The following is a 17999-nucleotide window of genomic DNA, read 5'->3' on the forward strand; positions in this document are numbered from 1 at the left end:
ACGTGCCGAGGGCAGTTTAGCATATTTCAAAACCAAAAAGCAGAGAACAGATGTGTCTGGCAAAGTGAAATGGCACTTCAAATCCCATATGGCGTTTCTTTCACTTATTGGTGAATCTGTAATTGTAGAACAAGGAAGACAATTCATAAGTGACTTAGACATTCAAATAGAAGATAATGATGACAAATTTGAAGCTTTGAATGATTTTTAGATTTGTTTATTTCAAAATTTGATTATGTAACTTATGTTAATGATAATGTTTTTTTTTATGCCATGAGAAGGATGACATGTACGACTGTTTTAATAATTTATGCCCAGTGGTTTATACACATTGAGGTACTTAACAAAACAGCTAAGGATGGGGACATAAACAGCATCATACCTAATTTGTTAATGTCTTTGCCTTTATTTTATAATCATTCCATTTTAAGCAAGTATCTCGTTGGATGCATTAATTATGTTATACAGGTAGAGTACGTATTTGCCCCCCTGATGAATATAGTTATGAAACTGCGTGTTCTTGAAGGACCCTTTGTGAATGTTAAAGGAGGAAGGTCGAACAATGTAGAAAGTAGTCTCCTTTAAGAACACTCAGTTAGAAACCAGAAGTGTTTAATTAAACAGATTGGTGCTAATAAGACAAAGAAGGCAATATACAGAGCATCTGCAGCTGCTGGAGCCATTGCTGCTATTAATGACAACATTGCCATTTCGTTGGAAATTACATCCAAGTTATCGAGGCATACAAAAACATTATCACCAGGAGAACAACAGATTGTGTCGGACGTGTTACAAAACTTGAAACCTTCCAAGTTCACTCCAGGAAGGAAGTATAAAGGATTTGAGAAACTTGATGAAAATGTGTTTGTATGCATTGATGGCAATAAGATGAAAATTGACCTTGACATCATTGTCAATCGGTTTTTTTCGGGCCATGTAGATTTCGGCAATGATGAAATTGACAGCAACAGCGACTCTGACAGTGATGACGATGATTTGCCCGACTTGTTATTGTTTTAATATCCATATTATCAATTAATTCATACTCGCTTTTACTCCAGAATCTGTAATGAACTTTTTCTGTTTAAAACCTTCACCTGATAAAACTTAAGTACTCTGTATATATTATCAGTGATTTATGTTTACTTCCAAGTAGATGTTGTATCCTTTAGAGCTAAATATTCCTTCTGTGGCCTTATTTTCATCTAATCTGAACCATCTATGCTCCATTCTAATGAATCTTGATTATTGTTTAAGCATCTTGAAATGTCAATAGACATCAGTTGATTTTGAATGTGTTCTTTTCCTTCAGCAAATTTTTCGAACAAGTAGGATATATATAACCAATGAAGTCTGTTACAGAAAAAAACTATGTCTCCCTCAGGGACATTACTGTTTTTAACCCAAACCACCCACAGAAATAAAAATAAATTATAAAACCACATGATTTGCCTTTAAGTATTTTGAATACAGTGTACAATCACCCACATAGAATTAAAAAAAAAATCTCTCTGGAGGAGACGTGGTTATTTTGGAACAGCCGTAAGACACCTTTTTATTACAGAGTATGCATTGTGTGTATTCAAACCATAATATTATTTTGAAATCTTCCTAAATTTCTTTTTTGTAAATTAGGGTGGTATTTTTTTTTACTTAATTGTTTCATAATTTGTTGGTGGATGCACATTGCCCATCATACCACCTAAATTTTATTTGTACGACACAGAAATGAATTATATATAATAGAAAGGACAATATTCGTTCTGGTAACTAACAGAAAACCCTTGCCGTTTTTGGCACAACTTTTTTAATCTTTTGGTCCTCGATGCTGTTCAACTTTGTACTTGTTTCGGCTTTCAAACATTTGTATCTGGGCGTCACACGTATGTCTTGTGTGGACAAAATGCACTTCTGGCGTATTAAAATTTTGTACTTGTAGCCTTTTGGTCGTGTGATTCTTTGTCAATTGTGTTCTCCAATTTATTTATATTGTAGTCCTGTGTTGTCATTTTGATGTTATATTTCACATGGCCATAAAAGTGCGATGTTTGGCATGCCACAAAACCAGGTTCAACCCACCATTTTTTTCTTTAAAAATGCCCTGTACCAAGTCAGGAATATGGCCATTGTTATATTATAGTTCGTTTCTGTGTATATTACATTATAACGTTGTGTCGTTTGTTTTCTCTTATTTTTGATCACATTGCAATAAGACGTGTCACGGTAGTTGTCTATCCCAAATTCATGTATTTGGTTTTGATGTTATATATATATGTTATATTTATATGACTAAATGTAAAAGACATATTAAGGGAAGTAATTTAGATAGTAAAAATCTTGGATAAGTAGAGTCCAACTGTTGCAAGTAAAAATATCATGTGTATTATTGAAAAATTTCTAGTACTATGTAATCCCCCCTAATAATTTGCCAAGTAAAAACATAAATACATGTATAATTAGTAGACAAAATTGTACATTCTTAAATATTTAAGCTTGCTAATTCACAATTCTCACAAGTACAGGTTTTCTGACAAAAGTTGCAACATGCACAACCCTGTAATGAACCAGATTTGAAATATAACCAAATACTGAAAGTAAATTTGTTCATAGACAAGATTCAGAGATGATGGAGTAAAGGAAAAAAGTTCCGAAACGGAAACGATGACTGTACGGAGTTTGAGTAAAGGAAAAAAGTTCCGGAACGAAAACGACCACCGTATGGTGTTTGGTGCGTTTCGTCGTCTAGACTTTATTTGATTACATACGGATGCACATTGTTTTTTATTAGACAGATTATAGTTGGTAAGAAACTTTTTATGTATAATATCTTTTTAATACATCAAAACTTATTTAAAGAGAGGAAACATTGTAAACTTTTTATTAGAAATATGAGTAACTTTTAATTATTATTTTAAACGTAATTTAACTTACGAGAGAACTTATAATTATGATACATGAATGAAATGTTTTTTATTGTTTGTTTAGTTTAATATGAACACTTAAACATGTATCTTATTATAATTTATGTATTTTTACTTATGTGAAATTATTCTTCATTTGTAGAGAATCGATTGTTAGCGACCATATGATATTATGAATAAAAGATAGGTACATGGTGAAAACTCGCATGCTCATCCCTTCGCCCTTAAGTTAACCGATGTGATTCGTACAGCATGAAAGTTATATAACATAATGTATTTAAACTATTGAAATTGGAAAATATACATGTAGTGACTGTATGTTAAGTTTATGTCGTTTACTAGGCGCAAATGTAGGTGTTAAAAGTTTAACATCTCGTAAGAATCGTTTTAAATTAACTAGATGGAGTAAAGTAAAAATAATCGCAAACGCAAAATCAAAGTGTTGATGCAATGATTTACTCTGATGTATATAAACTGCATACTGCTGGTAAGAAACGACAAGAACATGATTGTGGGGATGAGACCGGAAGATACAAGTCTGGTCATTATGAGGGCAATACAGTTGGAGTATTTTTGAATTGACGCAAGGAATAGCAACATTATTTTTTGATATGATGAAAACAATAGTAACAAGTTTCGGTTATTTAATTCATAAGGAAAATCAAAATAAATACCTAGTAGCTGTAGAAATTTTTGCTACAATTTAAAACATGATGACAGACCGAAAATCCATTTTAGACGTTATTAGAATACTGGACATTAGAGGGACACCCATTGGTAATAGATAATTATGACATTTTTAAAACAAAATGTGTCTACTTTTTACAGACATCGAATTAACATTTTATTTCGATGGCAGTAGCTTTATTTTATCATGTAAAGCATAACATTTGTCGGATTATATTTTTATGATTATCAAAATAAGCTTGGCAGGTTGTCGTGCTTTGGGTATAGCAAGTACATCACGTACGGTCCATTATGGAGACAGATCAAAGACGCCAAGCATTCTTGTTTTGAATCATGTTTGGCTTAATTCTTACAAGTTCTAGATTAGTTTCGAAAAGTTCGTCTCAATTCACTTGTCTCAATTATTACAATTTATACCTTTGTAGGAAAATGTCAAGAGACCAACAGCTAGATGCCACGCCATTCCACCTTTTCCACAAGTATACTTTTAAAACAGGATGATTATTATTTACAGAATATCCTAAAACCGTTTCCAAGGCAGCTGATTTGGGATTATGTGGAAGTTTCGACGCAAGTGGGATAATACTTATTTTTTCTAACAATTAGTAATAGCTATTCAGAAAAACTATGCAAAGATGAGATCCGATGACAGAACATCTAAAAAGACAAACCCAAATGAAATCCATTGCTATTGGCATTGCAACGATAAAAATATGTGACGTATCAAATTTTCTGACGTCAGACACGCGAATCAATGAAATGTGTTTGTAGATAGATGTTAAATTGTTCCTTTTTTTAAAGTGTAACGTTACACGATGATGACTGCTGTATGTTTTGACTATTTCATTTATCATGTCTGGTTAGTTCACGCATTATTGTAAATATAACGGAATGTGAATAGACTGTCAACAAAGTGATGATGAGTTTTGCTATGTGATTTTGAACTTTCCGATTAGATTTTACTCTGAGTTCAGTGATCTTCAGTGTTTTTGTGATTTTACTTTTCCCTCTACCTATGTGTAACTATTACTTCTCTACGGAGGTAGTAGTTTTTTCAAGGAGGTAGTGTGGGTTAAGTTAGGATAAAATTTGTAAAACTACAGGATAGGAGTTTTGAGTTTAAAAAAAAGTCAGAATGAACAATTTAACCAAAAAAGTAGGATGACATTTCATGTAAAAAAATAAGGCACAATATTAATAAACCTATTAAAATTTCCGAACAGAATAGGGCGATAAAAAAGGCAGGAGATATATAACAAAAATGTGTAAACCAGCAATACTGTTCATTATCTTGTCCTTGTCAAGGGCCAGTGGTTCCGTGGCTGTCGTTAGCTACTGTTTGCATGCCATGTTTGTCCTTTGTAAACGGGTTTGTTAAAATCATTTCATTTTTAGGGATCTTATATAGCCGTCAACTAGTATACAAAATTCAATTTTCGCATTTTCAAATACCTAATGATTTCTTATTGATAGATGGATAGATGCCTCATTGTCAATGATACCACGTCTCAGTCTAAACTTATGCGTAGGAAAATAAGAAACCGCACTAAAAATAACAATATTTAGTCAATGAATTTGTGTTATAGAGAAAATAATGTTATTGGTTTTGTAATTTTATTATAGATCAACACTTTATTTAACTGCTTTCACTGTCAGAAGAATCCACATTCACACCAAGGTCTTTCAGGCTTTTTGGCATAGTTTTTCTAATTAATTTGTTATACAGAAGTTGATTTTCCGTCGCCAGATCGAAAGTTGAGCGTCTAGCTCGTTTCCTGTTTTGCCTTCATGGTGGTCACGATCCATTTATCAGTATCGTTGCTAATGTGACAAAAATGCAGTTTAGGCATAAGACAATATTTGTAATTTATCGTTGAATTGTAATCCCTGATTAATTACCCATTTGAACAATACGTTAACGAAAACTACATATCAAATCATCCTTTTATCCTCGGTTGTTATGAGATGCGTTAATTGTTGCTAGGGTGCTCTCTTAGAGGTCCGCGCTCAGGGTATATAAAGACACCGATTCATTGTGCAAGTTCGCTCATTTGTAATTAGGCCGTTGATAGTTAAACATCGGGAAGAAAATACCAGCAAATAAAGAAGTTAGAATTGAGAAGTTTGTAAACCTAGTTGAGTTGAAAGCGTCGTGGTTTTGAAGCAAGCGGTTTTCGAAGTCTTTACGATTGTTGCAAGCTACCGGGTTGTTCCGATACTGTAATTTCCCTCGGGAATGGTCGCAGTCCCTCGAACAGGTGGTGTGTAATAGTCTGGTGACTTTGGTGCTTCGGAGACTAAGTATTGCAATTATTAGAAGCTACCGGGTTGTTCCGACACTGTAATTTCTCTCGGGAATGGTCGCAGTCCCTCGAACAGGTAGTTTGTAATAGTATGGTGACTTCAGTGCTCCGGAGGCTAGGTGTTTCAAAACTAGTTGTCTCAGGAACTAGGTGCTTCAGAGACTAGTCATTTCAGGACTAGGTGTTCTAGAGACTGTGTGTCTCAGAACTAGGTGTTCCAGAAACCTATGATTTTTGAAGCTTGTTCTTAAGTTTAATATAATTGTTTGTCAAATCAGTTGGGACCTCGGAGTCGGTGAAAGGATCAAGGATAAATTGAGGTTATAGTTTTCAGACTACTTTTTGATACAAAGTTATTTGTGTAAATAGTGTTATTCCTTTATTAAGTTTCAAAGTTGGTCTTGTAGTTTTGAGTCAAGCCTCCAAGTTGTAGTTAGGTTTTCGAGTTAATTGAAATATTGATATTGGAGTATCTCAGATTCTGTGAAAACGGATACGAACATATAGTTCATAAGCCAAACACGTTACAAAATTGGTGGCAGCGGTGGGATCTGAGAAACTTCAGTATTATATATAAATAATCACATTGTTTTATTGTCATTATTTCCTATTTGTCCTTTATTGCAAGAAGCAACACACTGTTTTGTAAATACATTGATTGTCAAATTATTTAATAAAATATATTTGGAAAATTAATTGTTTAATTTATTCTTCAAAATATGTCCCGAACATTCAGAGAAGATAAAATGTTGTATGACCCTTACAGTGTCGAAACAAGAAATTTGACCAGGGAGTTAGATAGATTAAACAAGGAAATAGAGTGCTTAAGATATAAGAGTTTTGAAAATGCCCCAGACTTTGCACAGTCAACTTCTATTAGTCAAGCAACACGTCCAAGACAATCTGACTCTGGAATTGCTTCTGCTAGAATTCCAGACCCCGACTATGGTACAGGCAGCAACATACTCCAAAGTACTCACTTTGGGGTAGGGGCTAAGACAAAAGTTATGCCACGGCCTGCAATACGTAATACCGATAATCCAGATTATGTTCTTGAGACAAATTTTGTCACTGAAAGGTTAAAGAAAAATTTGCCAAAACCACAAGATAAATTAGATATATATAGGGGAGACAACAAAAGAAAAAATATTATAAAGCCCGCTACGTTTGATGGCCAGGGGTCATGGATAGATTACATGTCTCATTTCGATGCATGTTCAAATATAAATAGTTGGACAGATGTAGAAAAGGGTTTGTATTTGGCAGTCTCATTGAGAGGACAAGCCCAGGGGGTACTAGGAAATCTACCTACAGATAAAAGACAAAACTTTAAAGAACTTGTCAGATCTCTTGAAGAGAGATTTTCGCCTGCCAATCAAACGGAATTGTACCGAACACAACTACGGGAGCGTCGGCAAAAGGCTTTGGAAAGTCTTCCTGAACTTGGTCAGGACGTAAGGCGCTTGGCAAACCTGGCGTATCCCACGGCCCCGACTGACGTTAGAGAAACACTTGCTAAAGAGCAATTTATTGACGGACTAATGAGTGTAGACATGAAGCTAAGAATAAAACAAGCTCGACCTTCTGACTTGAACGACGCCATTCGACACGCTGTTGAACTGGAAGCTTTTAATAAGGCAGAAATTAAGCAAGATAATGGGAAGGGCTATTCAAGGGCTATAACCAGAGACGGGGACAACAGTGACATTAAAGACAAGACAATTGAACTTCTCAAAAACATGCAGACAGCTTTGTCTGGTTTGCAAGATGAGGTTAAAGCTTTAAAGCAGACCCGGGATCATTTCAAGAATCGGGGATGTTTCAATTGTGGGAAATTTAGTCATTTTAAAAAAGATTGTCCCGAAAGTAGTGTGAAAAGAGGACACTCAAACTCCCAAAACGGTCCCGAAGTTTCACACGAAAAACAGAACGGTGTGATAGGAGTTAATAAATTAGCAAACGAGGCTGGTATGTTTATAGAGGCTAAAGTCAATGGTTGTAAAACAAAGATGCTTATAGACACAGGGGCGACAGTATCTCTAATTTCAAAGAAATTATTTGACAGTATGCGTTTGCATGTCCTGTCACCAATGGACAGAGAGATATTGACTACCAACGGTTCTCGTTTAAATGTATTTGGAAAGACCATTATTGACATTGATATAAATGGATATGTTTATTCGAATATAGCTGTAGTAGCAGACCTCAACATAGATGGCATATTGGGAATAGATTTTCAAAGGAGCTACAGTTGTGTGATCGATATCACTAAAGGTAACATATGGGTAAACGGAAGAAAGACCCGTTTACATTTTGAAGGTCAAATTGGCTGCTACAGGGTATATGTGGCAACAACTGTAAAATTATCTCCTTCGAATCGGGAACTGGTGTCTAGAAACAGTAGAAAATCTGTTCTACCAAAAACTGAAGTTGGTTATGTAAATACAAATAAATGTTCAGAGAAAAGCGGATTGACTTGCTACCAGTGTAGTAAAACGTTTAAAAAGTCGAGTTATCGCAGACGTCATATGAAAAGGCTTCACAGAAATGATGACACTAAAATCGTTGCGCTACCAAGGGAGCAAGACACGTACTGTAACGACGAAGACGTGAAAAAGAGTGAATGCTTATTAAACAGTGAAAAGACAAAGTTGTCAGATCACAGAGAGTTGACGAAAATGATAGACGTTTCAGAAAGGAACAGGTCTGAAAACGAAGATGATGATAAAGTGCTTCACACAAAAGTTAAGACGTCTGATAAAGTGTGTCTGAAAGGAATTAGCGAAAGCAAGACAACACAGGAGAAAATTGTGACTCCAAGTCAGAAAGAGTGTTTGAAGTACAGAAAATATATAAAGTCTGTTAGAAGTATGTTAAATAGAAAGGAGGTCGCAGAAGCAATTCGGAAAGAATTTCAATCTTTATTTGAACTTTAATCAGTGATTGCAGATAGCAATGTTTTTTTATATAAAATATTGTTGTCATTGTTACTATTGGGTTGTAAAAAATTATATCTATGTAGAGTCCGTCGGATGGGGACGTTAAATCCGAGGCCCCATGTACAAGGAAATGTCACGCCCTGTGCATGTAAAAGACCCCTTCTGCAGATTTCGATAAGAGTAGGCTCCTTGGGGCCGTTGCAGAGGCAAAATTTGTTAGGGACCTTTTAAACTTATTCTTTGTGTTGATACAAATAGGAAATAAAAGTATGTAAGTCATGCGAGGACGCATGAAATCGGAGGCGTGGGTAATGTGACAAAAATGCAGTTTAGGCATAAGACAATATTTGTAATTTATCGTTGAATTGTAATCCCTGATTAATTACCCATTTGAACAATACGTTAACGAAAACTACATATCAAATCATCCTTTTATCCTCGGTTGTTATGAGATGCGTTAATTGTTGCTAGGGTGCTCTCTTAGAGGTCCGCGCTCAGGGTATATAAAGACACCGATTCATTGTGCAAGTTCGCTCATTTGTAATTAGGCCGTTGATAGTTAAACATCGGGAAGAAAATACCAGCAAATAAAGAAGTTAGAATTGAGAAGTTTGTAAACCTAGTTGAGTTGAAAGCGTCGTGGTTTTGAAGCAAGCGGTTTTCGAAGTCTTTACGATTGTTGCAAGCTACCGGGTTGTTCCGATACTGTAATTTCCCTCGGGAATGGTCGCAGTCCCTCGAACAGGTGGTGTGTAATAGTCTGGTGACTTTGGTGCTTCGGAGACTAAGTATTGCAATTATTAGAAGCTACCGGGTTGTTCCGACACTGTAATTTCTCTCGGGAATGGTCGCAGTCCCTCGAACAGGTAGTTTGTAATAGTATGGTGACTTCAGTGCTCCGGAGGCTAGGTGTTTCAAAACTAGTTGTCTCAGGAACTAGGTGCTTCAGAGACTAGTCATTTCAGGACTAGGTGTTCTAGAGACTGTGTGTCTCAGAACTAGGTGTTCCAGAAACCTATGATTTTTGAAGCTTGTTCTTAAGTTTAATATAATTGTTTGTCAAATCAGTTGGGACCTCGGAGTCGGTGAAAGGATCAAGGATAAATTGAGGTTATAGTTTTCAGACTACTTTTTGATACAAAGTTATTTGTGTAAATAGTGTTATTCCTTTATTAAGTTTCAAAGTTGGTCTTGTAGTTTTGAGTCAAGCCTCCAAGTTGTAGTTAGGTTTTCGAGTTAATTGAAATATTGATATTGGAGTATCTCAGATTCTGTGAAAACGGATACGAACATATAGTTCATAAGCCAAACACGTTACACTACTCATGCCATCATCCAATTTTTTTTAAGTGTGTGACTACCTGAGACGACGTCGGTTGTTGTTCATTCTCAGAATTGTGTGCAGCATTTTGAGTTAGAACGTTATTAGCAACAGCTGCTGTCTCCCACGCCTCCATATCTTTGTTTACAGTGTTGGGGACTGTACGTCTCAATTTCAATTCATTTATATTTCTAATCTAGTTCCTGAAAACAAAATGAAATTCATAATTCTTTCTTAAAACACTCTAACCCACTAAGTTCCTATATCAAGGTTTATTCAGTTAGGTATGAGACATTCAAGATTTGTTTAAAAGCCTCAATATTTATATACGCTCATTTGGTTTGAATGTAAATGCGACATACTGACAGAGATAAGTTAAAACATGTGTCGGAATATGCTACTATTCAAAATAAATAATTAGTTTACTAGTAGTAGAGTGACAGAGAGATATTCCCTCTCCATAGAATCCAATATTTTTTCAATGATACAACTCTCCACAAGAGACCAAAAATTGTCTTTACATGTTTTTTGATAAACATTTGTATATTAAAATCTATCGTCTATTGATAATATAAATAAAAAATTCCACCGGATGGACAAACATACAAGTTGACGTGGCCGGGTACTTGTACATCCCAACAACAAAAAGACACTAGGAACTTTAAAATCAATTTTCATAAATTGAAAGTTTTACTGTAACTAACGTGAGGATACCCAAATAAGAAGTATCATTCTTTACTATATGGTTTCACCAGTTTAATTTCGTATACATAGGGAAGCAGAGAAAATTTTTGTCTAAACTGACCTCCTGATACCCAAATTGCATCCATGCCTAAATTCGCATCGTCAAAAGTCGAATAACAGAGCTTTTGTGTAATGTCTTCAAATATTTTGAACAAATGGATATTTATAACGTATTGTAGTTGCTAGTTTAAAAAAAATGACGTTTCCGACCTGTTTGCTTTTTCAGTAAACACTTTATCTGTTGATAAAAATGCTGAACGTTTTGTGTATATCTGAATATGTTAAGCTATGTTTAAGACGTGCATAATATGAAAAATAAATGCAATTTGGGTACTCGGTGCGATTTGGGTACCGTTATATTACAGGGACAACTTATTAAAGTAAGATCTACAAACACATCACCAAACCACATTTTTTTCATCAATCCATGCGTGTCCTTTCATATTCACATAGACCAAGGTGGGCGACACGGCTCTTTAGAGACTGAAATGATCTTTTACAAAATCTGTGGAAGTATAACAATTAATCGGATCCGTTTTTTTTTAGATGGTCATTTTGGGATCTTTTAAAACGGACTATACGGTTTGGGTATTGTTGAAAACTAAACGATAAATGCTTACATCCTTTTCATTTAAGTGTGATGGATAGTTTTCGTTGGCATATATGTCACATTTCCCTATTATCATTTTTTTTAATTTTAAATATAAGTGAAATAAAAGTAGACCCATTTATCGATTTCCTTGCAAACAATTCATAGAATTTTTTTTTTTAAACAATGTTATGCGTTCTTTCATATTTGCAGGAGGTGGATCGTTGTGCTAATTAGGATGGTCGACAGGAATATTGTCTGATTTTGTATGACAACTTTACTCTTACACAGAAGAGAACAGAAAAAGACATTGCTCATATTGTAAAAAATAAAAGACGGGATATGCATTCGAAAGCAAATTTTAGATATATTTCTCTGATGACATCAATCAGAAAATTGAAAAAGAATCTTTCCGATGTAAAGATTTAGATTGGAGTCGATGTAGCATGTACAAGTGTTGTTTACTTTGTGTCTCTTCGTGTTCATTTATAATTAGTTTATTAATGAAATGCACATTTATATCCCTAGGGGTTGAATGCATATACAAACAATACAATACAAATATATATACAATGGAAAAAATAACATATCTAACATCATAAAGTGATAAAACAGTAATATTTATGAAGGTGTTGTGTTCACTCCCCTCAGTGCAAATGACATTTTTATGAACGGAACAGTAAGCTACATAATATCAAATGAAGATTGAATTATTTGTTATCTTAATGTTAGTGTCGCACAAGAAAAGATGCAGTTTAATGTACAGAAATTTTAAATGAAACTTAGAAGGTGAATAACACAAATACAGACTGAAATGTGATACACGGTGAATGAGGATTGTCTCGCATTTACTAAATGCAATATATTCTGTTACACTTTTATCCTGATCCATTTTGAAATGTTATTAATGTAAGAGGTTGGTAATAGGGGTACCTTCATGACAAGTCACGGTAACTATTCTTGCCAGATGACGTGAACGGTATAATTTTTTGAAAGCATAACGATAAAATGTACACTTTCTTTTAGACGATAAGAAAATTGACTGATTTTGATAAATCACGCTAAATATTCCCATAAAATGATGGTTACAATAATTATAGGACACCTATGACGAATAACGATAAGAAATGGTAAAAAATTGACCAATTTGACGCTATCGGTAGCTGAAAATGACCGTTTAACGCCTGACGGCAAAGGGAATTTCTACCCTCATGCAATGTAGATGATCATTCACAGAAGCTATCAAATATTCAGATTAACTAAAAGTGTAAGTGTCTTGTACCACACAAATTGTTATCGAGGTATACATTTTTTTTATATTAATATTTGTAAAGATACAGATATTTCGTAAACACCCATCACTTATTACTTTAGTACCGTGTGACACTGGTGCTGCAAGAAGGCATGAATATAATTTGAAAAAAAATATGGTTTTGTTTTACATTTTGATTTTATCATGTTGATTTTGACCTGAGTTTTTGAATTTCCCCGGTGTCGACATCAACGACCTGGATAAATTTTCTTTCTTTTTTCATTATTTAAGCAGTATAATTACTACAAATCGGGTAAGTAATCACTTCTCAGCGTATTTAAAACATTTACGTTGTTGGTCAAGTCAGAATTAATGTTTTTTCAATGCGACTCGTTCATAAACGATATAAAAATCAGTATGAGTTCATATTAAAGGACTATTTTTTTTTTAAGCTGAGCCATTTTTCTTATGTGTTGTTAAGATTTCGGGATACGAAGTTTGATTCAATTTCCCGTTATTAGCGTACCCCGAACATTACTTCGTGATTAGCTCTTCATTGTTAAAAAATCCCCATTTTTCTTTGGTAATTTAATACTTTGAATTCATTTAATAACGTCATTGGTTTTACACATGTATTCTATGGTCCTCTTCTTTCCAAATCAACACAAATGATTAAAACTTTGTCACTTGTGAAAAATAGAATTACAACTGTATGTATATACTTATAAATCAATTTAAAAAAAAAGAAATCTTTAATATGAAATTGAAATGGTTATTGCAGAGTTCCTAACTTTAAACAAAGTTGGTTTTAAACTTTTGCTATGTTAAATGGACCTGACTAAATCTTTAAAAAGTAATGAACATAAAGAGTTTTGTCATCATTAAAGATTCTAAGGACACATACATTGATTACTCTTACTTGATACTCCAGATTTTCTTCTGTGATGTAAGCAAATGATGCATGAGCCCACATATCAAACCTAAACAATAATGCTTGAAACCTGTCATGTGTATATGTTATTTGGTGATCTGGATTTCAAATATTTTAACCACGAGCATCACTGGAGAGACATGTATTGTCGAAATGCGCTTTTGGTGCAATAACATTGGTACCGTTAATTTTATTACATCATATATGCATAATGAACGTCGTGTTATGTTTACGGATTATTTATGTCACAAAAAAAGTTTCAAGTTTTAAATATACAAAAAAAAAAGAAAAAGAAACCAAGCACAAAACCTAACACCCGCATTTTAATCGTTTATGTGTCGATACATCCACTTGTCTAAGGTCATCTGTTTTACTAATTTTATTGGTGAAACAGTTAGAAGTATTCTTGATGTAAGTGGTATGTTTGTATTTGATGACACATTTCCCCCCTGCAATAGTAATGTCTTGCATTATTCCATTTGCTATCATCATGGATGTTCTCACCCCATTTGCTGCTTTTGACCTTGCCTTTCTATTTAAATTTGATTCCAAAATTTTGGAGGGTCATTTTTTGACGTGAATAGCACATCTTTGTCGGCAATTGTTGTCGTAGCCCCAATTTCATTGTTGTTTTCTAAACTTATCAACTTCAGTTCTGATTAATCATGTGTGAATGCACAGCCACTTCAAATGTATGCGCTTCTTTTTAATTCCACCACGACGTCATTTGGTGAAATATTTTCATCCTTCATTGACAATATCATGAATATGTAAGTTCGGTGACTCACATTGGATGAAGATGGAATAGGTGATTGTTGAAATGTTATTTTCACGACTCTATTTCTCCTCAGTCTTTGCAACTTTGACGAAATGTAATCCCGGAGTCTAGCAAAATTTCTTCCTCTGATGTTTTCTTTGACAAGAAGTGCCCATAATGTGATAATATTAAGATAATCAATAAATTCGAACAGCTGATTTGAAAACAAAACTCTGAAATACAAAGCAACGTTTGCTTCCCTAAATACAACGAAATACGTTGTCGAGATTAGCATTGCTGCGACACAAATTTGAAACATTTGGTGTTTATAAAAAAAGTCGATGTAGACATCATCAAATTCTGCCATGACAAACTATCATCCAGTGTCCAGTTATTTACAAGTGTTGATATACTAACGCTGTTGTTGACAGAATTGTCACGATGAATTTAACAACTTTCTTGGAGATTATTAGCCTAAGCCCTAAACCTACTCTAATCATAAGCTTTAATCATCGAAAAACTTCAAAGTAAAATATAACGAATTTGAAGTAGGAAAATAATTCATTTTAAACACAATCAACATATATGATCATAATAATATTTAAGATGTACCCTATGAAATGAAATTATAGCAATAAAATACCACATGGAAGATTTGAATTGTAGCAGGCCAAGTTTACGAGCTTATCTAATCTACGCCAGTGACTTACAGCCTTACGACTCTTCACGGTGCGCCAGAGGGTTGCATCCTGTTCTGTTCTGGTTTTTATTGAAAGTTTTGTCAACAGCAAAGTTACATATTGAGCGGCAAAAATTACTTTTAAATTAGTATTTTGAAAATTTAATTATTAGAGACTTTACCCTAGCATCATAATTTGCTTGTGTGAAGACTGTCTACATATTGTTACTTCTTTGATGTACTGTAGCGAGCCAGGGGTGACTAACCCAACAGAAAACAAAATTAAATCTTTAAATTCCAACCACTTGGAAAAGTGTAAACTCAAGACTATTGTTGACAAGACTGAATATTCTATGACTAAAGTAAAGGTTCTCCTGTTTTGATAAGAATCCAGACAATCAGATTATGCTGTCTTGGTGAAAAGAACACCAGACAAGTTTTGGAGTTTCCATATTTATTTATTTTGATATACTATAGGTCATGTATTCCTCAAATATGTATTTCGAATTACAAAATCGGCATACAGTAATTACATAATAATAAAATTTCTAGCACCTCTCTAAACCAGTCTCCGAGCTCCCAATACAAATGTAGGAACTCTAATCTTTTATCAATTCTAAATAAGGTACGCCGAAGGCATCATTAAATGTGTTGAAATACATGGGGAAAATAGGAGGTTGTGATCTCTTGTCTCATATAGTGTTGTTTGTTGTACTATATAAGAATTTGTACTGATATATATATAATATAAGTGAACTTTTATATGGTTGAGTCTTGCTACATAAATTACTTATTTACCTAACAATTTCTATTAATATAAAGTTTGATAATTTGTGCAGAAGTTAATCAGAAACCTTTTCTGATTTAGATAAAAAAAAGTTTAGGAAACTGATGTCTTATCAGTTCAAAATATTTTAAATAACTATTAGGACCTTCCTGATATAAATACAAAAAGTGGTTTAAAGAAATACTGTCAAGTCCTCACTTTGACAGCATTTCATAAAAGCAAGGCAACTGCCAGCTGCAGGTCCTTCCTGAATCAGTACATATTTTAAGTTAACAGTTAGATCCTATCTAACTGTTAACGAATTTAAAGATGGTTTCTAAACCTTATGGAAACCATAATCCCTAATTCCAAAGATTGCCATTTATTCCTATTCAAAGTATTGCCTGAAAAATCCAAAAAATTAACTTAACGTTTAAAAGTATTTGCTAGTTTCTTAAATTTAAATTAACATGACTGATGAGAATAAAAAATTAAAATCTTAAGAGCCTGGCTCCTAAAAGTCCGCTAAAATGAGGTTGGACTTTACAAAAACTAAAAAGACACTGTTTTTACCTTTCTATATTAAATAACTATAAATTTGGTTAAAGTAAATGTGGAAATTTTGCCTAAAATTAACTTTCAATCAAAAGTCTGCCTTAACAAGCCAAAGTTTTAAGCAAAACTAACGTTTATAGCGCTTTTTACGTCACCGTTGGAAATGTGGGAAGTTAGATAGTTGGAACGTAGGAAATTCCCGCGGAAGTTAGATTTAAAGAAAAATAATTATTTATAAAAATATTTCGTAAACTCAAATAAAATATATTTTTCATCTTATTTTTATATAAGAGCTTCTACTATGTTATTTATCTCAATTCTCCTTGGCAACAATACATTAAGTTACAACTGCGCCACCGGAAGTAGCAGCTTGTCTGTGAGAACAAAACATGTGTGTGTTAACGGCTGGCAAAATTACAAAATTCGCCACTAAAACAACTTGAGAGCTTATAAAAACTATGTGAATACTTTAAATAGAACTCATGGATATACGGTATGCCTGTGAGTACAACTTTGAAAGCGTTAAATTAAAAATCGAACCAATAATCATCAACGATTAGCTTGACATGTTATAACTACTGCGCATGAGCAGGAATTTACACATTCATTATATACGGTCTGATTAGTCAGAGGCTAAACGTCAGGTTCGGGTAAAACTGTAAACGGTATTTCATTGGTTATAAATACTATTTAATGGCTGCTTCGTGGCTGCTTCCGGAATGATTCTGGGGGAAATGAAGATCATATTAACGCCTGATTGCCTATAAATGAGTGGCATACATTATGTGTTCAACGCGTCCGTAAGTGGGGTCGGATTGAAATCATGATACTATGTACAGGTACATATTATGATAAAGTGTTCATTTGCTATTGTGGTTAGTTATGATGATAACCCACGAAACACTGTCAATTTGGTGCATATTATATAATCATGTGATAATGTGATGATTTAATCTTGAAATAATGTTGCTATTTTGGTAAGAAGCTGAACATTTGTGTATTATTGATATTCTCTAAAAATAGAACAGTAATGTGTATAATTTACACTTTAAACTGCGGATTAAAACGGTTGAATGATTGAGATACTGTCATTTTGTGTTAGATTTCTTCGTAAGCTCAGCTATTAAATAGTAAATACACAAAACGTGTGCTCTATGTATAAAAATAATAACCATGAATTTATCATTGCTTGGACATATTGATTAGAAAATATTAAAATCACGGAATTTACCGAAGATGTAATTTCGTTTCCCACGCTTTCATCGCTTCATTGATTTCTGGTGTAAATAAACAAACCCGACGATACTGATTAGAAGAATACAAAACTTACAAGGTGAGCAATAGGGTTTCCTTATGTGCAAAGAAGCCTACACCAATCATCACGGTATTGTTATTGGTAAGGGTTCCAGTGCACTATAGGATACTATAGTGTCAGCTGTTGCAAATTATATAATTTAGCTTTTTACAGCTCTATATTTGACAATGTCAATGACCCCAAGGCAATCATTTATACGATCCTTCAAACCCAAAAAACATGCAACACAGTGAATTCCTA

Source organism: Mytilus trossulus, chromosome 6 (assembly GCF_036588685.1).
Source record: "Mytilus trossulus isolate FHL-02 chromosome 6, PNRI_Mtr1.1.1.hap1, whole genome shotgun sequence".
Taxonomy (NCBI): Eukaryota; Metazoa; Mollusca; class Bivalvia; order Mytilida; family Mytilidae; genus Mytilus; species Mytilus trossulus.